The sequence below is a fragment of the Podarcis liolepis genome, assembly GCF_965112155.1.
Source record: "Podarcis liolepis genome assembly, chromosome: 1".
In the NCBI taxonomy this organism is placed as follows: domain Eukaryota; kingdom Metazoa; phylum Chordata; class Lepidosauria; order Squamata; family Lacertidae; genus Podarcis; species Podarcis liolepis.
Genome location: NC_139554.1, coordinates 62,908,596 through 62,932,972, shown reverse-complemented (window position 1 = coordinate 62,932,972; position 24,377 = coordinate 62,908,596). Strand labels below are relative to the sequence as shown.

Here is a 24,377-nt window from a genome sequence, read left to right as displayed (position 1 = left end):
AGTCTTTTTTAGAATTGGATTTCTAGTCCACATTGTCAATAAGACGAAGGATAAATAATAATCCTTGTCTTGTACATGGCTGTAGCATCAATGAGCTACTACAGCTCAAATGAGCTACTGCAGCCAAATCATTGCACATAAATAATGGCCATATCACACAGTGTCAATTCAACTGCAATTCTTCTCACACATTCACTGGTCAGTTGTTAAGGCTTCGCTCACACATGCATTTGCACCACTTGACATCTCTGCACTTGATCACTGTTCATTTGGTGACTGGCAGATGAAGGTGTAAATTGCCTTCACTGAAAAGCATGGCATGTGAGATGACATGAAAGAGATTAAAGTTCCATCTTTGGTGTTTTATACTATGATGGTCCACTGACCCATGCAGGTCATTATTTGATCTTATTATAACAAGTGGCAAACATGCAATATGTACCTACCTAAACACATAGAAATCAGGTGATGTACATGCATGTGTGAACTTTCCCCTAGCCCATAGATGTGGATCTGGTATAAGCTGGAGATCAGTGCTAGCAGAAGGACTATCAATGCATACATTTTTGCTTCCACTGCTGAGCCATAGCAATCACCAAGATACAACCCTTGTCATGTATACTCCTCTCTGTTCAGTCTTCGTTCACAAAACATCTATTGATTTCAAAGTTCTCAGCTTGCGTAATAGTTTTCTTCAATTTTCTGATGCCCCTGGAGTTCCTGTGATATCCTCACCCCACCCCACCCCCACACAACAAGCCTTGCAGTTTATCAGCTGCTTTGTGATTTAATTCCTTGATCTGTGTGTTTCCCTAATCTCCTGCCCTGGACATTTTCCAAGATCCTCACTGCTCCTCATTGCTTTTCCTGGCTATAGAGTGTATCCCCAACAGAAGATTCATTTCACATCTTACTGTGGTCTCTGCTCCCAGCCTACTTTTACTTTATTTGATACCAAATAAAGCACTGTGTGTTGAATTTTGCTACCATCTTCACCACTGGGATGTTTCTAGGAACTTTCTCAGCCTATTGTAATTAAAGATGGTGGTCAGATTTGAGGTGAAAGGTTATATATACTCTGCTAAGTAGACTAAGAGACCTCACAGCTACTAAATAAGACAAGCACTTTGGGTCTTGTTTGGGGACAGAATCAGCCTCGGTCACCCTGATGGAGAGACAGAGGAAGTGCAACCCTACTGAGTCTGCTCTGTGGCATTTGATACCATTGACCACAGTGTCTTCCTCATGAGTTGGAAGTTTGGGTCACTGTTCTGTCATGGTGTCACTCCTACTTCCAGGGATGGTTCCAGATGACAGTATTAGATGACAGTGCCTCCACACCTGGTAAGTGATCTTCAGGGTGCCACAGGGCACAGTTTTGTCCCCAGTGCTACTCATAGGCGCCGACTCCATGGGGCTTGAGGGGGCTCGAGCCCCCTCAAAAAATTTTTGGGGGGGGCTCAGCCCCCCCAATAATCTCGGGCGGGCGCCCTTCCAGCAGAGCGCCGCCGCCGTCCCCCGCCTCCTCCCCACCTGCTCCTTCGCCAGCCAGCCAGCCGCGCGTCCTAATCGGAGAGCCCCGGCCGGAAATCCCACGAGAACAGGGGAATCCCGACTGGCCACACCTCCCAGCCAGCCAATCGGCTGGCTGGGGGGGCGTGGCTTGCCCTATTTAGGGCCGGAGCCACTTTATTTGCATATTCATGAGCTTATTTATTATTCATGAGCTTTCCCGGGCCCCCCCAATATTTTTTCTAAGTCCGCGTCCCTGGTGCTACTTAGCATTTATGCAAATCCTCTGAAGATGTACACTAGATGATATGGGGCAAGGTGACATCCATATGTGGATGACACCCAGTTCTATTTCTCTGTAACACATAAATCAGCAGAGGACATACACATCTTAAACTGGTGCCTGGATACAGTTAGATGAGGGTTAATAAACTGTGACCAAATAATGGGGGGGGGGCAGAAACCCTCTAGATGGATAGTCCCTAGGTTTAGGAAATGGTCTGTACCAGCTTTGGGTGGGGTTCCACTCCCTCTGATGAAGAAGGTGCATAGTTTAAGGGTCTCCTAGAGCCATCACTGTCACTATGGGCCTTGATGACCTCAGTAGCATGGTGCACATGTTACCAAATTTGGTTGTTTTGCCATCTACAACAGTTCCTGGACCTAGTGGTCCATGCAGTAGATAACCTCATATCTAGATTACGGTAATGTGCCACAAGTGAGACTATCCTTGTGCCCGATTCAGAAGCTGCAGCTACCTGAAAACACAGCTTCTAGGATTCTCAGTAGTGTATCCAGCTTTGCACATGCTACACCAGTGTTGAAATATTTGCACTGGCTTCTTATTAGCTTTCAAGCCAAGTTCAAGGGGGTTTGGGTTGACATTTAAAGCCTTAAACAACTTAGAACTAAGGTACCTAGCAGACTGCCTCACCCAGTACAGACCAAGCTGTGTCTTTATGTATTTATTCATTTGTTGCATCTCTATCCTACCTTCCAGTCAACACATGGTAGCATATGTGGTTCTCTTCCTCCCCATTCTTTCCTCACAACAATGCTGTGAGGTAGCTTAAGCTGAGAAACTGGCACTGGCCTAGTGAGTTTAACCCAGTGAGTTTCATGGCTAAGCAGGGATTTGAACTCTAGTCTCCCAAGTCCAAGCCCAATACTCTTAACTACTAAACCACGCTTAAGATCTTCTGTAGATTGTATTTTGGTGACAAGCTTTCTTGATGGTAGCAGCCACTCTTTGGCATGTCCTTGCATGGGTGGTTCAAGAGGTGTCCGCATAACAGAGACATATGTTTACCCATATCAATCCTGGACTCTGATTCCTAAATCTTAAAACTTTTTTTCCTTTTACACACCACTCGGTTTTATCAGTGATATACAGTTTTATTCAACTTTTATTTTAACTTTCTTTAAGAAAAATACTTGATGGTTTTATTTTTAAATGAATTTAAGCAAGGCAGTAAATATCACCCTATCAAATAGCAATAGAAGCAAAACTGAGATGTAGCTACATAGAAGAACCACCAGCAGTGATCATATAAGTAATTCATACAAGCATTAGCTACTTGTGATTTTTTTCTCTCATGAGCCATAAAACATCATATAAATTAATGACCACTTGAGTACAGGATCCTTACCAATTGAGTACAGGACCCCAGTGGCGTAGCGTGGGTTGTCAGCACCCAGGGCAAGGCAAGTAATTTGCGCCCCCTAACCTGTGGATTTGCGCCCCCTAACCTGTGGATTTGCGCCCCCTAACCCTAACCCCCAGATGTTGCGCCCGGTGCGGCCGGCCCCCCCTGCACCCCCCACGCTACGCCACTGCAGGACCCTACCAACTGGGAACTTCTCTTATGCTATCCCTTGCTGAAATACGCAGGAGGTTCACAACACCTAGCAGCAGCTACTATTCATTTCGGTGGATTCCTTGTTGCAAGAAAGGCTTGTGGTAGGGACTGAGGAGTAATGCTGCTTATAAAAAATAAAGTATGGAACTCTGAGAGGGAAGCTAAGGGAGAAACAACTAATGCATCATAGTTCTTTCTCCTTTGAGCTGGTGCAACTGCTGACAAAGAGAAATAAAAAGAGTCCAGTATGAGTGACAATGAGCACGGTAGGGTCACGGCTTCAAGCTGACACGGTGGCCCACAAGAAAGTCTCTGCAAGCGTCCATTTCCCTGGACACTGCTGCTGTGCGGGCCTTAACAATCACTTCTCAGGCCTTTGTCTTCCTCTGTAAACAGCACCCTCAGGAAACTGCAAGGAATGCCACAGCCACACCATCAACTCTCAATGTCATTCTGCCTCAGCCTACATCACTCTTAAGGCCCTATCTGCACTATACAGTGGTACCTCTGATTATGAACTTAATTCATTCCGGAAGTCCGTTCTTAACCTGAGGTACCACTTTAGCTAATGGGGCCTCTTGCTGCCGCCACATGATTTCTGTTCTCATCCTGAGGTAAAGTTCTTAACCGGAGGTACTACTTCCGGCTTAGAAGAGTCTGTAACCCGAAGGGTTTGTAACCTGAGGCGTTTGTAATCTGAGGTACCACTGTACGTTTAAAGCAGTATCATTCCATGTTAAAAGAATCATGGCTTCCCCCAAAGAACCCTGGGAAGTTTAGTTTGTTAAGGATGCTGAGAATCATTAGGAGACACCCCCATTCCCCTCACAGAGTTACAATTCCCAGAGTGGTTTAACAACCAATCCTTTCTCTCAGGGAACTCTGGGAATTGTAGCTTATTGATTTCCACTCACTAAGTGCATCAAAGCAACTAGAGTAACTATAGGTCAGATTAATTCAACTCACCTTCCCCTGGCAATAAAGGATCCTGAAATCTATTAGTGAATCCTGTTACAGGATATGACAAGCATAGATATTTATGGCAATGAATCTAAAGGAAATTATTTTTTGAAACCAGTTTTCCATTATTTCCCCAAAGCAGAACTCCATAAACTTGCAAACTGCCTGGCAAAGTTCTTTGTTCCTCAAACATTAAAATCTCAAATGAAGAATTGAAACAAGCTGAAAGAGGTCAGCTTTCTTAATGCTGGCCTGTATTCCAAACACATTTACAAGATGTTTTATGTGAGCAGCCTATATCCCAGAGTACGTCATCAGAAAAAGCTTCAGTATTTCAAAAATAAGATTGTTAATTGAATACACCTGGTTCTTTTCCTCACCTGTATAAAGCAAACTCCTTTCAGGTTAAAGCCATTTACTTTAAACTAATTACAAGAGCACACATCCCATTTAAATAACAGCAGTCATGCAACATGTGTGATATTCCTCACCATTCAAGAAAATGTAAGGCTCATGTATGGTCATCACAGAATAGTTCTGCAGAAGAACTTTTACCATATCAGTTATCATCGCAACGGACTATTTATCACAATAGACACAATCTGGAGCTCCATGGGGCTATCAACAGTTCGAAGTAGCCCCACTTAAGAACATAGGTAGAGCCCTGTATGATCTAAGGCCTTCCTAATCCATTATCTTGTTCTTACAGTGGCCAGCCAGACACCTGTGAAAAGTCCCCCAGCAGGACCTGAGTACAAGCTACCTCTGATTCTGAAGTAAACATAAAAGTCAGTTGGTGCAACAGAAGCCTTGCACACCTTTCAGATGCATCAGAGTGGAAAGATTATCCAAGATATAAACAAACTAGATAGTGCCAACTCCACATTTTGGATAGTTCATGACAGGGGTGCCAACTTGGATAAAATATTGGGGGGGGGCAAGTAAGCCCTGCCCTGCATAACTGATCACATGATGCGGTGCACGGACACAATTTGAATGGCAATGCCCATTAACTTGGGGGTGGCCCTCAAATATTTTATTGCTCAAGATAGCCTCATTCAGTTAGGGCATCCTCACCACCACCATTGCCCATTTTCAACCACCCAGAGGGAGAGTGGAAAGCAAGGAGAGGATGCAGCTTTGTCTCATCACTCTTGGGAGCACTTGCATGGTCAAAAAGCAAGAGAAGAGCAGGTTCCAAGGCAGAGCAACAAGGGTCAGAGGTTCCAGGGATCAACAGTGAAGCTCCTGCTAAGCAGACAGGCCTCATCAGATGCCCAGTGGTGCTGGCCTTTGGCACAAGCCCTGAATTTCAGAGAATTGCATGAATGCTACCAACCCAAGCAAAGGTGGCATAAAAGAGTTTTGGCCTGAATGAGGCAGGAAATCTGAACTGCCTCCTGCACCATAAATATATAACAGTACACTCATTAATCAACACTATGTTGACTTTTAATGGTTCTTCATAATAAGGCATGTGAAGTGAGCCTTGCTCTGCCCTCAAGTGGATCTGGTAAGAGATGGTGATATGGTTGATAGCAGCATGATAATGACTCAGGCGATCCCATTTTACCAACAAGTTATGACCTTTAGAATGTAATAAGTCTTGCCAAAGGGTTGCCTGGTGGAGAGGGGAAAGGAGCTACTAATTCAGGAACAGCAGGGGGTGGGGGTGGGGAACAGAAACTCCACAAATTAAAGAAGACAGTATTTTTAGCAATCTAATCTCTGGTGATTTATGAGCCTTCAAGGCTTTTAAATATCAAATCGCCTGCATTTTCATGAGTCAGTGCTTTATGGTGCTTTTCAATAAAGACCAGCTGCTCTCCAGCAACCCATTGGCCGAGTTCAAGCAATGATGCAGCTAACTGGAGGCCGGTCCATTGAAGCAAATGGGGCTCTGCTCTGCTAACCTCAGTCTGTTCTCAGCCAACCCCCATTTGCCTACTTGCTAAACAGACAACCAGTCCAGGGGTGGTACAGCTTGCAGTTTTCCTCCTTCATAGCAATGTTGCCTCTGCAGGGAGGAGTTGTGGAGAAAAGTAGAATTAGTTGGCTGCAGCTGTCATTGGCTCTGGGTAAACTGACCACTGGGCTCCCTGCCTGAATGCCCCACTACAGTCTCAATGGGCAGCAGACACCACTAATTCAGTGTGTGGTGCTGCAGCTGCAGGGATGCTTGAATGCCAGTAAAAGTTGCATCTGTTGCCATTTTTGCTTAGCTTGCTATTTAACGTCAACCCTCAGCAACAGCAACGCTAAACACCACCAAGGCAAGCGCTTCTACAATGCAAATTAGGCACTCCTATAAAAAGAAAAGCTTTGGCTCCAGCTCTCGAGGGCAAACAGAGGCTGTGCAAACAGAGCTGGAAAATAATGCAAAACCCGTGGGTTCCCAATTTGAATTGACATATGCAAAACAATGGAAACATTTGCCAAATTTAACTCAATTAGCAGATTTTTCCTGTTGCTAAACAAGGGTGTGAGTCTGAAGATGGGGTTTCCGTAAATAATAGCTTCTTCACAATGCCAAACTTGAGTCTGTGCCTGAAAAGTGAACGCCAGTTTTGATTCTGATAATCAGATTTCACAGAATATGGAGCTTGCAGCTAGCATTCTGATTTTTGTTGTATCCGTGTGGTGACAAGATCCAGGAAGCAAGGGCAAAGAATACTAAGCCAGGCAAGGTGGATCAAGCAGCGGCAAAAGCAAAGCAGTTCTGTAGCAGGTTCAGCATTGTGTGAAGCCCTGCTGCCATTCAGAGTGAAAAAGCTGACCTCACCCAGAATCACTTGTGGTGGGTGGGTCTGACTTTATCACATGACTTGTTTTCACCTATAGGTGCTCAGAATGCCCCACAGGTTTACTTGTCAATCCCTCCTTTCTCTTAAACTCAGTAGTGGCACTGTTGTGCAATGCACTCCTATGCGTGCCTATTCAGAAGTAAGTCCTGCTTAGTTCAAAGGGACTATTCCCCCCCCCCCCCCAAGTAAGCAAGTACAGGATTGTAGCCTGAAACATGCTTATGACTATATGTGCAATTTTGTCTGTTTCACAAAATTCTGTAATCTTAATATCACTTCCTCCAAAACTGCACTACTGTCGCACTTAATTGGCTGGAGGAAGCCAGCCTTCATTAACTATTTCAGTTCTTTTCCTTAATGAAAACACACTTGGCAAGTCAATTTTTAACACAGTAAGCACCAGTATTGTCATAGCAGGATATAAACATGTTTTATTGCACAGCAAAGTAATGCATGTTGCATATATGGGTTGGATATGTGATCACTACTGAATAGGACCGCAGGGGGCGGGGGAGGGAGCTTGGAGAATGCTTCCACGTTAAGTAGCAATTCTTCCAAAGATTAGATTTCAGAAAAATCTTTGGGAAAGAATAATGAAAATGAAACAGCTTCTGTCTAGCAATTAGACTGTTCTATGGGTGTCAGATGCCTTCAATTGAGATGATAGATAGATAGATAGATAGATAGATAGATAGATCATAGATAGATAGAGATCTGTTACTCACTCACTCACACTGGAAAGATGACATGACATACCATCTCCTAGGCAACAAGTCCAGTTTGAGGGTACCACAGTACAAGGGTTCTGAATCTGCTTGTATCACCTATTCTAGAATGTGATGCTAAAGAATTATTGCTCAGCTCTGTGGCATTTGATACTATGTGACCCCTCAGGGTTCTATCTTGCCTCCCATGCTGGATAAACACCTCTGTGAAATCACTAGGTGAGGATGTCCATAAATTTGATGTGAGGTATCAACTCAGTGATTGATTGCTCAGGCTGAAAGTATGCAGCAGACCTTGGAGCTATATAGGGGACAATGGAATAAAATTGACTTTCTAGGTGTACCTGATTTCCAGAACCAAGAGGATCCTAGGTTTTCTTGTGACAATGTCTACAGCACATCTGACATTTCATATTAAATCATAGTGATGACTTCAAAATTAATGGTTGCTGCTGTTGAGAAAAGCTAGAGAACATTTGACTGGCCATTTTCTGCTTCCTTTAATTGGAACTGAGCCCATCTGGGCCTGCCCTGTGTTGGAATGTTCAGAATCTTCTAGAGATATAAAGTATTCTGATTCCTTCCATATAAGAATATCAAAGATAGATTTGTTTTTAACCACACTCTTTCATGCATTCATTTGGTTTTACTATCCACCAGCTGTATAGTTAATAGATTGTAGGTCGTGGAAACAAGATAAAATCAAGGAAAAAAATATGGTAATAATTTTGTTTTATTATACCTCTGAGGGGTTCTACTGTTGTTATAGTCCACTATCAACGTATGAATGAGAACTACGCTTTTGTCTTGCTTTACAAATCAGAACAAAAACCATTGTGGAGAAATCTTAAAGAGTCCTGGGACTTTATAATTTACCCATTACTAGACACCAGTATTAAATGGTCAAACAAGATGACTGGCCATAATGATGGAAAGAGACAATAGATTTGGCCACAGGGGTCAAATGCATCTGCCAGTTTACAGATCAATGGGACCACACAGGAATTCTCACCTTTAGTATGGATTCAAGGGGGCAGGAACCATTGCAGCTGGCATTTGGCCATCTTCTAATGGGTATCAGCAGGGTCTGTATTTTCAGTTAATGGTAGATTCAACATCTCACATATTCAATGAAATGAATGACAGCACACAAATGAGTCATTTTAATAAGGAACCCCTTAGACCTTATGCATATGTAATTCAATACAAGTTTCATCTCTGACCACAAGCCATACACAGTGGCTGAAGAGAACACTGTGGTTTGGATTGGTACCCAGTAGGGTATTTAACTTTTAGCATTCTGCTGACATTTATACTCTGAAAGACAAAATAGTTCCATAATTCTCCCGGGCTTCCTCAACAGTCTTTTATTCATACAACCCACTTTCAGATTTACCAGTCCCCAGCAAGGAGGAACCACTAAGTCCTGAGACAGGACCTGACAGAAATCTATCTCTCTGCCCATCTCTCCATCAGCCTCAGACTTTATAATTCAAATTTGAATGAGGATGGGAAGGAAGAGAGCAGAGGGAAGAAGAGATCCATGTTATATATACTTAATGTTTTGTTCTTAATGTGGAATGAGGTTCTGGACTACAACTCCCATCACCCTTGACTATGGGCCATGCTGGCTTGGGCTGATGGGAGCTGGAGTCCAAGAACACTGGGAGGGTCACAGGATTCCCACCAATAGTTAAAGTCTCTGGTCAAAAGCATCATGAAAAAAAATGAGTTATTGAGGAATTTGAAGGAAGATGAAGATGTGGCACAGTTCTGGGAAGGAGTTCCGGGCCTAATTGGTAACAAGGGAGAAATATCATGAATAATTCATCAATAAACTCAATAAATTCTTGGAAGGGAAAGAGAAGTCATTTCCAGCATGTTTCGACCCACAGTGCAGGAAGAGTTTCCTGATTTCCCACATTTAGTCAGTCCTGAATCTATGAACCGCTTCTTATGAAACATCCTGAAGCAATTTAGCAATAAACCACATATTTTAAATATGTCTAGTCCAATGCAGATAAACTGGGTTGAAAATCACTTGAAAGGCTCGTTGGAAATGGAATAATAGAGATCCAATGGCAGGATTCACCATATCTCTCTGTGGCTAAGCCTATCTTGTTGGGGCTCTTGTTAACAAAGGGGGGGGGGTTTGCTGCACTTTCTCTCTGTCTGCATGTTGATCTCCCCTCCTGTTATTTCTTCTCATTTTCAGCTATCACCAAGACATGTGGTCAAGATCTCTGGTATTGTTAGCCCAGAGAATCATGAAGTGAGAGGCAGAAATGCACTCAGGTTCTGGACACCAGATACCCAGATACTTTGCTCTCTGCTCAGACACTAACTTTTTAATGCCTACCAGAGCACATGAGAGTAATCCAGTAACACCGGTGAAATTAATTCCCAGTTCTTATGAGTTGTGAGTGCATAGGCACAAGGTATAACTCTGTCACCACTGAAGGATCTCAAACATCAGGAAAGATGACATTGGACCCAACAAACTAAACCTTGCGTCCATCTTATTCCCGGTGCTTTCTGGGTTTGACAGTGTGTGCATTGCTGCTATATTTAATGATAGGCCTTTGTCTCTATATTATCCATTTCTCCTATGTGGTTCAGGGCATCGTTACCCCACATTTTTGCTATGCTGGAACCTTTGGAAGTTTTCCCTCCTTGATAGCCAGAACTGAATGTATGCTGTGATTCTGCAGCAACACGGGAAAAATGCAAATCTGGTATTTGGGGGGCAAAATTCAGCTTCTTAATAATCCCAGCTTTCATTTCAGAAAAACAAGCCTATAGCCCTGTGGGTGCAAAGATATTCTTGAAGGTATGTGGGCAACGCCAGCAAAAATCTCAGAAGTCTGAGAGGTGGCTGAATAAGGTTTCTAGTTGTTGGGGCAAGGCTCCAACGCTATAGATGACTTTATTTCCCTCCCCATGACCAGTGGAGTCACAATACAATCCATATGCATGTCTACTTACAAGTCCATCCCACTGAATTCACTTATTCCCAGGGATGTACGTATAGGATTGCAGCATCAGCATGCCAAAATTAACAACACAAACTGTGATAAGCTATATGGGTCTGATAAACGTGCAAAATCTGTACAGGAATGTAGAATCTGAATTGCTTGAGGCAATTGGGGTTTGGGCATGGAATAAAGACAGGCTGCCTGTAAGAGAGATAGACACTGAGTGACTAGTGCACTTCTGACCACTAATAAAGCACTACGAGCAGCGACAATTTTTTTTTGGGGGGGGGGGTTCTGCTCCCAGCCCACCTGTGCACTGGCGAAACACATATAAGCATGCCCTATTACACACTGCCCCCATTCTGCCTTCTTCCAGGCAGTGGCGTAGCGTGGGTTGTCAGCACCCGGGGCAGGGCAAGTAATTTGCGCCCCCTAACCCGTGGATTTGCGCCCCCTAACCCGTGGATTTGCGCCCCCTAACCCTAACCCCCAGATGTTGCGCCTGGTGCAGCCGCCCCCCCCCTGCACCCCCACGCTACGCCACTGCTTCCAGGTCCAAAAGGTCCCACACATCAGCGATCACATATCACTTGGATGTGCCCCAAATGGCCCCCGCATGTACTGTGAAATTCAGTGTAAAGATACTGCTGTTGGGTTCTTGGATAGCTTGCAACAATAACATGAAGGTGTCCCCCCCCCCCATTTTTAAAGGGGTGGAAATACCTATTATACTAAATTCCATGCATTACTTCACCAAATTACTCATCTTTGAAGGAGCCAAGATGCCAAGGTGCACAGTTAAGCTATGAAATTCTCTCACACAAGAAGTAGCGATGGCCACCAAGTAGAATAACTTTAGAAGAGGGTTATATAAATTCATGGAGAATAAGGGAGGCTATCAAGGGCTATGAGCAACAATTACTTGATTCAACCTCCACTGCTGGGGACAGTATGTCTGTAAATACCAGTTGCTTGGAACCACAAGTGGGGAGAGTGTTGGTGGGCTCAGGGTCTGCTTGTGGGCTTCCCAATGGCATCTGGTTGGTCTCTGTGAGAACAGGATGATGGATGGGACTTCAGTCTGATCCAACAGGGCTCTTCTTAAGCTCTTCTGTTATCAGTGATGGCACCACTTATAAAATGTTTGGCTTTATTTGACGGATACACACTTTTGGAGGTGCACTTTTAGGATTGGGTTTATGGAGAAATTGGAATAGAGCATTGATAGCATTAACTTCTTGGAAAGAAGAATGATGTGCATGGTTACTGAAAGCCAGGAGAAAAACGGTTTCAGAGGAGCCACTGAAGAAAATACAGTTTATTTGCAAAAAATATATATGTATATTTTCTACTTTCTTCTTCTTCTTCAGAAAATAATGGCCCTGTTAACACTTTTATTGCATGAGATGGATACTAGGAACAGTGTTGTGTGTCTGTAAGGCATACAGATATTGCAATAGGAGTGGGTGTAGAAATATACCGGTAACTTACTTCATATTAAATGGAAAAAGACAGAAAGGAAGAGGAATGTGTTCATTTAGATCAGTGGAAATCATTGTTTTCATGAAAGACCATTATTTCTGCTTCTCCCTCCCCCTTTGTGATGGTTGGGAAATTAACATTTTGTAGTGGAAACCAACACTTTTATAATATAATAATTCACTGGGCAATGTAGGCCAATGAGTGCAGCAGCAAATGATGGATTTCATAGAATCATAGAATTGTAGAGTTGGAAGGGACCCAGAGGGCCATCTAGTGTGTTCTGGGGAGATTTCTGTGTTGGCTAAAAAATACAATCTATATGGTGCCCTCCCATAGCTAGCATGTTGTCATACAAGTTAAACTAAATTACGTGCCATGTCTACAAGCTCCATTTTGTGTTGAATAGCTCCATTTCTGATTATTGCTGCTATTATATTTAAATTGTAGCGTGACGTGAGCTAGCTGATTTCAAGCAACTTCCTATTGCTTGTATTTGGGAGTACAGGAGGAGGACAGGAATAGTTGGACATGCGTAACTAGGAAACACGCATAAACACAATTAAATATAAAATGCTGCTAGTAGTATTAGAAGTGACCTCAGCCAATTAAAAAGTATTAATGGGGAAAAAATACTCCGGTGTCAAAACTCTGAGTTCATTGACATCACTCTCATTTGTATAATCAGGATTAATTTAGATTTCCTGACAAGGAGAAACAAGAATCCAGGACATTTTCTTGACCTTTTCTTCTCAGAAAATTGGTTTGGGATGAAATCACATTAACCAAACAGATGGTTAAATAGATAGCAAGGAGGTTTGTTTATGTTTTTTTTAAAAAGAGAGAGAATCCTAGGAGCCTGTTATAGGTAGATTAAAATGTGGCTCTTTTGAAGGGTGGGGGAAGTGTTTAATTTTAACTGATGAAGTTTTGCCTTTCTCTTAAAATGTTAGAAATCCATCACCTATAGCCCCACTTTCCCTCTCAGTGGAATAGCTTAAAGTGGCTTACAAACATAAAATCTAACATTAAAAAACAAAAACACGGTGATCCAACCAGGGAAATGCAGCTGTTCACACTAAAACCATCAGCAGCAAAATCATCATCACAAGAACACAAAGAGCAGTGTTTCAAATGGAATGTTTCCAATTGCTAGTAGAAAAATGGATGGGGGGGGGAGGGTTGACCTAAACTCTTAGGGCAAGAAGTTGCACATTTAAGGTGCCACCACCAAGGATGATCTCTTGCTCATAGTCACTAATCTTGCCTCAGGTATGTGCAACAAGGATGCAACAACTGATCTTAAAGGCTGGGCGGATTCACATTAGAGGTCATTCGGGTTTCTAAGACTTCATAGGTAATAGCCAGCACTTTGATTTGCACTCAGCAGCAGCTCCACTTAGTACATGTTACAGTGGTACCTCAGGTTACAGACGCTTCAGGTTACAGACTCTGCTAACCCAGAAATATTACCTCAGGTTAAGAACTTTGCTTCAGGATGAGAACAGAAATCGTGCTCTGGCAGCACGGCAGCAGTGGGAGGCCCCATTAACTAAAGTGGTGCTTCAGGTTAAGAACAGTTTCAGGTTAAGAACGGACCTTCAGAACGAATTAAGTTCTTAACCTGAGGTACCACTGTATATAGTTTGTAGGAAATGTAGGCCAGACCCATACAAGGGGGAAAGGTGAGGGGCAGGGGAGATAATAATGTTTCAAGAGGGGTGTGGAGGAAAGCTTTAGAATGTATGAAAAGGAGGAGAGGGCTTGGGGAAGAATTGCCCTCCTTCAGCATCTGTGGTTACACTTCAAATTTCCAGTCCAGTACGCTACATGCAAGGGAGTTAAAGCTCTTTCCAGGCTCGTTTCTAACTCAGTGGGGAAAGGGAGGGGGCTGCTATGGCACATGCCAAGTCTGGCTGAGGAATTTTCCATGCCCCCTACATTCATCCATCCAGCTAATAGCAAGCAGGTTGCCGACACTGATAACATGGTGAGGCACAGTCAGTATAAGGATGCTGGAAAGGCCTTTAGGGTTGCAAGCTGGCGCTGTGGAGAGGTGAAGGGGGTGGAAGTGGAAGTGAGAGAAACTATGATGTGACATAAGATGCCATGGTTGTCTGTGAGATCCCTCAACTTTAACCATGGTTTTTAACCATGTTAACCAGGGTTAGTGTTATGTACCACTGAGGTCAGTATGCATTACCGTAGTCCATTCAGCTCTCTGCATCTCCTTTTAAAAAGTAAAAGAAACAACTCCAAAAGTTGCAGTTGGATGTTTATTGGGACACTCCAACATGTCACAACATAGTAATAAGTTTTGGAGTTCTCCCCAAAATCAGGCAAGGTGTTACATAAGGTGGAGAAGGAGTTTAAACATTAGGCAATTTTAAACATTTTCAAGGTGTGGAGATTCCGGCCTGCACAAGTCTCTGCTAGGTGCTGCAGATATCAGCTTACATCCCTAGGGTTCTAGGAAAATTAAGCCATGGCTTCTTCCCATTTTGGGGGAACATCAAGCCCAGATCTGCCTCTTATACATAGTTTCCTAGTTCAGCAGGGAGAGAGAGAAAAGTTCAGGTAACAGAGTTGGGTTAGATTCTTGTCTAAGACCTTGGACAGCTGCATCCAGTCAGACTAGACCTCTGGTCTTCAACTACGACCATGCAAAATACATGGTAAAAGAAAGAAAGAAATGGGTCCCCCAAATGCATGTTTGGGCTGAAAGTGCGGCCCGGGCCTGAGAGGTTTGACTTGGTCTTACTTGGCCATTAAGCCCCTCCAGACATCCTTCTCACTGTGCTTTCATGAAGATTTCTGCTCAGTGGTCAACTGTGATCCTGGAGACCTCACATTAACATCTCTCTTTTAGTTATTGATGACTGCATACCTCCATTGGCACTGCTAGGAGGATGACTGGGGAGGGATGGGGAGTAGTGAAAAACAAGGAAGTTTGATTTGAGCCAGGCTCTAGCCCTGCATCACATAAACTTATAAAATATAAACAATTGTACTCTGCACATGCTTGAAGGTACCATTTTCTCACTACAAACCTGCACACATCTAGGACTGTGGATGGAGTCTACCATGCACACTTCAACAGCCTAGGACTTTCACATCTCTTTTTCTTTTCTTTTTGGCAGTGGTCTCATGTTCTTTAACACTAGATACCACAGATAGTTTCAAGAGGCGAAGCATTTCTACCTGCCACATACCTGCTTAAAGGCAGATGAAGCCCTGCTTCTTTAAAACAGCAAGCTTACATGACCTGTGGCACCTGATCTTTCTCGAAATCAAACACTTCCCTGGTGCAATTAGAGGCAGGATATTCAGGAGATGTATTCTTGATCACACTGTAAGTGTGATCCCTCTAAAAAGAGCCGCTTGTAGAATTACCTCTTTTGTTCTTATTAAATCTAAGATATACTAGCCATTTCCTTCCTCCGTATTTCCTTCATTCATTCTTTTTCACCATCTTGATGGATTCTTGCTCCCTGGAAGGGGGAGAGGTGCATATGGGATTGTCTGCCTCAAAATAGTAGACTAAAGGGCAGAGCTAGACTAAAACCCTGCTCTCACAGTGGTCAAGCAGATGCCTATGGGAAGCCAGTAAGGATCTGTTTGTGATTCTCAGCTGCTGGTATTCAGAGGTATATTGCCTCCAGTAGCAGAGACAGAACATGGCCATTATGGCTAGTGGACATGGGTAGACTTATCCTCCATGAATTTGTCCAATTGCCTTTCAAAGCCACCAAACTTAGTAACTATCACTACATCATGTGGGAGCAAATTTACTATGTGGCTGTGTGAGGAAGCACTTTTTTTTGTATGTCCTGAATCTTCCAACACTCAGCTTTGTTGGCTGGTCCAAAGCACTAGTATTATGAGAGAGGGTTCATCTCTACCATGTCCCCCCCTTGCTTGTCTTCCCCCCCTAAATTAAGATACCCCAGAGGTTACCCCCTTTCTATGTAGAGGAGTTGCTCCAACCCCTTCACCATTTTGACTGCTCTTTTCTGAAACATTTCCAGTATCCTGTGTCTCCTCCCTCCTCTTGAAGCTCTGCAATTTCCTTGGCTGGCCTTGGGTCCTACGCAACTTGACTTGAAGGCAGCTGGGCACCATTTTATGTTGTACAAAATACTGTGAGCCACCCTTGCACTGTTGACTTTGCTTGGCCTATCCACTAGTTTACTAGTTCCAGCTGAGGCTGCATACTGGGTGCTGTAGTTAACCTTTCACAGTACAGTGGTACTTCGGTTTTTGAACGTCTCAGAAGTCAAATGTTTCAGTTTACGAATGCGCCTCGGAAGTCAAACAGCTTCCGCGGAGTCGTCCCTCCCCCCCAATTTTCTCTATTGAATTTGCAGGCCACCCTTTGCACCTCGGTTTTCGAACGTTTCGGAAGTCGAACGGTCTTCCGGAACAGTTTATGTTCAAAAACCGAGGTATCACTGTGCTACAATTCCCAGCACCCCTTAACAAACTACAGTACCCATAATTCTTTGAGGAGGAATAGAAATTGCACCTTAAAGGTATAGTGTGTAGATAGCCTAAGACTGACATTTGCATCGCTGTCTGTGCGATGGGCCTGGGAGATGCTTTAAGAGCCTTGATCTGCAATCCTGGACCCCTTGAAATTCCTAAGGGCATGTAGAGGACTGCAATGAGGACCACATTTCAAGATCGTTATGAAACCAAAATCTTTGGCAGCACAAGCTAAAGGCACAACTGCAGCACCTTTTTAGGAAAGGAAGAAAAAGCATGGATACTTTACAAAAAAAACTAAGTGTTTCAGCTTGATGATGATCATATTTTTTTAAAAAAAATTGTCTCCCGCCCACCTGAGTGGGTTGCCCCGGCCACTCTGGGCGGCTTCAGCGCTTCCAAATCAATGTCTCCTTTTCGCAAGGTAGGGAAAACCCTCTTCCAGAGTTTTAAGGAGAAAGCGAAACAAGTGACGAGGGAGCATCATCGAGCACGTGCCAGGGGCGGCAACCGGAGGCTGGCAGCGATTTTTCCTTCCCCCGCCCCCCCCCTCTAATGGGAGGCATCCTTCGCCTGCGTCGGGATTGCGGTTCCTCGTTAGTGCTGCCAGCGGCGTCTCCCTCGGAGAGGCGGGCGGGACGTCACGTGACCTCCACGCATGGCGCGCGTGGCTTCCCGTCCGCACATCCCACCCTAGCGACGCTCGGGAGGTTTCGATCCGGCGCTAGGCTGACCCGAGGCGAGCCGCTGATAAACAATGCAATCTCTCCGTCCGGGCCGAGATCAAAGGAAGCTGCTCAGTCGTGTGTGAAGGGGCGGGGCGTGTGTTGCAATTATTAACCTCCGCCACGCAATTTCCACTCGCAATAATTTAATCTGTGTTGGCGGCATGAACGGGAAAGAGCTGCGCGCGCGGGAGGGGACGAGTTGCAAAATTTGGGCAAGTAGTTGGGGGGGGTCTCTTTTCTCCCTCTCGCTTCCCAAAGCAGCCCCGCAAGAGCCCACTTGGGGTGGCTGGCTTTTGCAAGGAGGCGCGCTTTTGAACCAAACGAATAAATTAAGTTTTGCGGGGCTTTGTTGTTTTTTAAGCGAAAGGTGAGTTTGGGGTTGCGTTGCTTCTGCCTGTCTGGTTCTGTCTGCGAGAGAATCCGCCGGCTGGCTGGATCGAGCACGTTTGCCCGCTGCGTGTTCTCTTCGAAAGTGACTAGTTGTAACGTTACCCGGAGCCTTCATTAATAAAGAATGTTTGTTATTATCTTGATTGCATTCTTAATAGGCAGACTATGGAGAGGTCAGTGAGGGAGCTATATTTAAATGGATCTGGTTTGTTTAATGCACGAACAAGTAAGCCAATCTTTTCCAGCTTTTTAAGGGATTTCGTAACATTTCCAGAGGAAGCCCCAGTTCCCTGGATTTTTAAATTGCTATTAAAAGCCAGGCACTGGAAGGGGGGAAATAATAAAATTTTGTTATTGGTATTCTACCCATCTCCTCACCCAACGCCTTTCTGTCCAATCCACTTACTCCGGAGTAGTCCTATTGCATTGTGATGGGAGGGAGGCTTGAGCATGACCAGCCTGCGGATGGGTCTGGCTCAAACTAACCTGGGAAGGCATAAGTCTCTGCGGTATGCGTGGCTGTTACTGGCTTTCAGTTGTTATTTGCAACTTTGCTTCGCGATAAGGCGTGGGGCTGGGGCGGGGAAGCGATCTGGGTGCCTAGTCCAACCCGATCCTCTTCCTTCCCTAGAGAGATCTGGTCGACCAACCCTACCCAGGCAGGGACAAAAAAGTTTGTAGCAGGCGAAAGGGAGCCCTCCCCTTCTAGGGAGCAAACAGCGTTTGCCGTCCGGCATTGGGATCGGGTGGGAGAGGCAACGCGGTTCCTTTAAAGCGGGCACCCCAGTCCTCGGCGTTCCTGCTTGGAAGCGGCTTGACCAATCGAAGCCCAAACGGAGATCTAAATAATTCCTGAGTGAGCAGAAGCCAGCAACGGGCGGGGGGGGGGGCAGGCGGGCTCGTGCGAGAGAGGCTCCTACGCCAGCCCCCCCCCCTCCGCCCCGCTGGGGGGGGGGAGAGGAAGGGAGAGAACGAGATCAGAGGCTCCCCACCACGCCGCTGCCCTCCCACCCTTCATAAAGCTTTGATGAGACATTCGAGCTGCTCGCCTCCTCCTGTGTTTCTGGAGCTGCAGGAGGCGGCTGCAGGGACTGGACGGCTGGGAGACGATGTGACTCTCCGGAGGAGACCCCAGCAGGCTTTGTGTGGACGGCAAGGTAGGGACGGGGCGGGGGGGGGGAGAAAAGTTGACTCGAGCTGAGCTGGGTGGAGAGAGAGGCGCCCCGGAAAGGGGCAGCAGCAGGGGCGCCAAGCAAAGCGGGAGACGCGAGAGGGCGTCGGAAGGGGAGGGCTAGGGAGCTGCGGACCCGGGGCTCCGGCAGGACCCTGCCGAGGGGTGATTCCCTTCAAGAAGCTGATGGAGCGCCGGGCGGGTGGGAGGATTGGGAGCGAGGGGATCGCGGCGCCATACGCCCGTCGGGCCCGTCCGCTTCCTCGGAAGTAAAGCCCGAGAGCGAGCGCAGCCCTAGGTAAGCGTGGCCCAAACGAGCGAGGTTTGTTGTCCGATCTGCCCCTCTCGGGTGGCGCCCCCAGAGCACCAGACACCTGCTCGCTTCGCGGCTGGCAGGGACTTGGCGCCCTCGCTGCCTCCGGGGGTGGCCGCCTCTGGCCAGCCTATGGCACGACCTCGCGCACCAACGCGCGCACTTAGTTCTCGCTTGCTCGCTGCCTGCAACTTGCCGCGCACTTTCCTCTGCAGAAAGCCCACCCGACGGAGGCGGTGGGCGTCCGAGGGCGGCAGGAGAGAGCGAGCGAGGCAGGCGCGCCGCTGGAGCCCAGGCAAACAGGCAGGGCTTCCCTCGGCTGGTCCCATCCAACGGTACGTGGAGAGGTGGGGAGCCCCTCGAGGCTGCAGCGCAGCGGAGCGGAGGAAGCGGGTTTGGGGGCGGCTGGCTGCCTGCCGCGCGATTACTGGTGGGCGAGGTAGGGGTTCCCTCCTTTTAGGGCAGCCTTCTTAAGACTGCAGCTGCGGGTTTTAGGAAGGAAGGGTGGGTTTTTGTGACGGGGGGGCGTGTCCCCCCTTCAAACCAGCAAAACAACCCAAGCAGCGCTGCAATTGCGATACTCCTTGGATTTTTGTGGTGGTCTAGTTGTGTGGAGCGAGTTTGTTCGGGTGGTGGTTTTCTGCGTTTTTAATGGGACAGGGGGCCCTCTGCTGGTCAGAGAGAGAGGCGCAGGGGCTCAAGGCCCAGAGGAGAGGGCGGGATTCCAGAGCAAAGCGCCGCCGCCGCCGCCAAGCTCTGAATGGGAGTGGGAGGTCTTCTGCTCCACGCAGCTGGGCGAGGTGGGATCATCCGCGTCAGGCTCGATGCGTCTTACATCGCTGGCTCGGAGGGGCCTCGCATCCAGAGGGGGATTTCCTTGTGTAACATGATGTGCTAGAGGAAGTTTTTTGCATGAGCACTCCTGCCCAGATGAGAGCAGCCAGGGCGCGGGGAACGCTTTCTGATGACAGCAAAGGCAGGCAACTGGGCAGGGAGGCAGAGAAACGCTCTAAGCGACGGAGACCAATCTTGTATGTGTGAGAGATGTAGGAAAGTCAGGGAAATGGGTTCCTGCTTGGAACTTTCTCTCTCTCTCTCTCTGAAAATTACTGGAGATGAATCTCCTTTTAATACAATGCCCACCCACCAACGTTTATTTTAATGATTAACGGGAGGAAGCTGCCAAAATATTTGGGTGAGCTTGCAAGCAAAGAATGCAGTTCCTAATGGATTAAACGGAGGGGCGGGGAGAACATGGGGACAAAAGTGAATCTGGGGGAGCTGTTCTTCACATGGATTTGAGAATTACGTCTAGGCTGCAGTCATTATATGGTATTATACATGGTAGTGAACTCAATCGGCTTAACTTCTGAATGAGCATACATGGGGATGCACTTTTAGATGGGGAACTGTGGATTTCTAGATATGGACTGCTGCATTGACCATGCTAGTTCCAGGCGGTTCCTTAGGGCAAATATGGTGCTGCCCCGCCATCCTCAGTCCACCTTCAGGGGTTCCACTGCCTGTCACCTTCCTCCACCTTTGTCTCAGCATTGCTCCATGTAATTCAGGGAGGAGGATGGGAACAAAACAAGTATTAGTTGGCTCTGGCTCCACCAGCCAATGGTGGTCTCCCTGCGTACAACCCTGCTTGTCCCAATGGGCACCAACCAACCCTGGACTCTGACAGGCTGCTGGAGCCCCACCAGAGACTTTGAGTCCAACAATATCAGGATGGTCAATTCCAGGGTAGATAAATTTATGGATAAGACATCTATTTACACACATTAGCTATGATAGCTTAGTGGAACCTCCATGTTTCAAGGATCAGGATGTTTCGATCAGGATGCTGGGGTGCATAGATTTTAACCTGCTCTAGGGAATTCAAGTCTGTTGCAGCTAATTGCTTGGGAAATGAGTGACATAGGTTTGGCTGTGTGCAGTGGTGGCTGCATGGTCCATCTCCCCACCAGCCCAAGAAACTGCCCATGTTATTAGGAGTAATTCCCTCTAGCATTGCCTCAAGTTCCTTCCATCACTGTGATTCAAAATCTAACTTGAGTGTCATCTCCTGGAAACAAAAAGTTTCACTCATTCTTCAGGGTATGTAGAGATCTATTTATGACTTGGGCAACTTGACGTTGTTGTTGTTGCTGTGGAGAGAATTAGGATGTGTGGCAGCAGCAGTGGGGATGCATAACCGCCTAGGTATGACACACTGCCAGAGGTTATAAATGGAATGTAACGGGAAGTTACTCTGTTGGCTGCAGCTCAGAATTATGCATCTACACAAGCCAGCAAGGCTCAGTAAGTGAACGGAAAGAGACACTTGTTGAAATGTAACCTTTACTGGAATTTAAAACACGCCGGTTACCATAACTGGAATTCCAGGGCTATAAACTTATTTGTCCTTTTTGTCTACTTCGCTAGACGGAAGTCTCTCTCTCTGTGTGTGTGTGTGTGTGTGTGTGTGTGTGTATGCATGCTTTCCGTAAATTATTAAACTCCTTTTATACTGTGCGTTCAGTCGGTGGATGGGGGGAAACAACTTAATAAAAGCAAGCAATCTCTATATATTTCTGCAATACTCACCTGTGCATTTCATCCACTCATTGCAAGAACAGAGAATATTCATTTCCTATTCGTTGCTTTATCAGATCTGCAATAATTTGTGATCCCAATCTTATCACAGTGACCAGGATTTAAAGAGATCCATATGGCTGTCTAAAGTGGTCTTGTGTGCACACAGTGATTCCCCCCGCCCCATGGTCCCTTGACCTTCTGCAGCGTCTTATAGTGTGTGCACATCCACACCCAGGGCTTGCTGTGCAAAGGGAGTCCGGGAACGCTCAGTGTACAGATTGCACTTCGAATCCTATCCATTATTTGAAAGTGTTCATCCCATTCATTTCCATGCACCTTATCTACATGAAAGTTTAGTTAGTACTGTAACAGAACTTGGGTCTGCCATTCTCTTTCCCGCAGAATAAGCACTTTCCATTTCAACAGGGGTTGTGTTGCTTTGGCCATTTGAGAATCTGGTTGTTTAAGATCTATTTTGAAAATTCAACTTGCAACCTGGGGATTCATAGGTTAGTTAAGCATTGCATGCATGACAAAGCATAACTGAGGACCACAGATTAAGCTCCTGCCACCCCAGTCCTGAATGTGGAATGAAATCCGGTTATTTTAAATGCATCTTGGATTCAAGTAAGTTTGATTAGGATCTTGCTGACATACACATGAAACTGTTTGATAGCACTGAGTAGCATAGAGGATTATGTACCCCATCCTAGTTATTACCACAACTCTCTTAGCATTCATATTTGGATCTCAAACAGGCGCAGCAGCAGAATTAGGCTGCTGTGTCAACAAAACTTCATAATGCATTATAGCACTTCACTGTGCTTGAAACACTTCATATACATTGCCTTGAGAATCCTTACGACAGCCCTGCCCAGTAGATCATTATTATCCCCATACTGTACCACTGAAGCTGATAATAGTGGCTTGCGTAAGGCCAGCCTTCCCCCACCAGGTGCTTTCCAGATGTTTGGGATGACACCTCTGTGCTGTGCTGCCTGGAGCCTGATGGGAGTCATCATCCAAAACATCTGGAGGGCACCAGGTTGAAGAAGGCTGCCTAAGACCATTGAACAAATATGTGGCTAAGGTGAGATTTGAATGATGGAGAGGGGGGAACCAATTAAGTGCATGTTTACCCAGAAGTAAGTCTCACAATGCTTAAAGGGGTTTATTTCTCTCTTCCCACCAACCATCACTGCTGCGGATCGCAGCTGCAGTCACTGTCCTCATCAACTTTCTTTATGTTAAAGTCAGTGTGTCTTACTTTCAGGTAAATACAATTCTTCTTATGCTACAAGTCACCTAAATGAGGTGCTTTTGAAAATGCTACCTAGTAATTATTTTCAGATGTCCAAACAATGAATGAACTATTTGGCAGCTTTGTTGTGTGCTATTGATTGCTCTAATTCTTCAATTTTTTATAAGATTAAAAGAGCAATGTGTTACAACCACGTGCATTCTTTTTTCCCAGAATTGCCATTAGCCTCTTGCCTTGAACGTTAAGGGTTTTTCTTTTTTCCAAAAGTACTTTTTTTAATTACTTTGTTTGCTATACATTTTTTTTGAGGTTATTACCGTTTTGAGATCAATAACCATTACTTATTTATGCTTCTAGTAACTGAGTTTTAATGTATGCAGAGAATCTATCCTGGTAGTATACAGCAAGTACCTGTGTTATCTTTAATTTATGGATTGATAAAAATACTCAGAATTGAAACCATTGTGATATTTATAAATGCACGTACACACAGAGGCAATGGTCCAGGCTGTGTGGCATGAGTAAAATAAAAGGATAATGATGATTACTTGTTTATACTGCTCCATTGAGTGAATTTCATTGAGCCACTGACTGGCAGCATGAATGACAAGGCTTACTATTTCACCTTCAGTAGGCATGTGCCATCTATTCATATAACTTCAAAGCAGCAATACTTTTAACTTAAGTCTATTACTATGACTGAATCTCACACACTAGTTTTCCTGAGCACAAAAAAATTGTGGATAGCTCCTATTAATTTGAAATTATATATACATAATTCCTTTATATGTCCTGAATAACTGAGGTTGGCTCCTAAAAATCTGAAATAGCTTTCTGACTCTTAACTTTGGTCCTCTTTTTATGTGCTTAGGATGACACCGTATTGGCCTAAATATGACCCTCACTTTCCCCCCAAATTCCGACACTGAAAAGTTAAAGTGGGGCTTATATTCACAACCTTACGGTATGCAGCCAGGAGTGCGGGGCAGACAGCACCAGGAGCGTGGCAAAGCGGTGCCCACCCTGCACATAGTCCCTGTCCTCTCCCCCAAGACTGGGAAGGGAGATAGCAATGAAGGGGAAAGGCTGTTGGAAATGCAGCATGCACCCCCCCACCTCCCAATATGCAGCC

The 24,377-nt window shown here is 45.5% G+C and overlaps 1 protein-coding gene across 5 annotated transcripts in view; it reads left to right on the top strand.

Moving 5' to 3' along the window:
• BDNF (brain derived neurotrophic factor) overlaps positions 1-24,377 on the top strand; it is a 71,397-nt gene that overhangs the window by 13,242 nt on the left and 33,778 nt on the right. Inside the window, exon 1 of one of the 5 annotated variants that reach the window (XM_083465485.1) lies at positions 18,583-19,074. The exons of 3 other annotated variants lie outside the window; for them this stretch is intronic. The gene's annotated coding sequence lies outside the window, so the exon portion shown is untranslated. Of the gene's footprint in view, positions 1-18,582; positions 19,075-19,373; positions 19,387-24,377 lie in introns of those variants that run through there. One more of the 5 variants, XM_083465487.1, reaches the window with a different exon arrangement.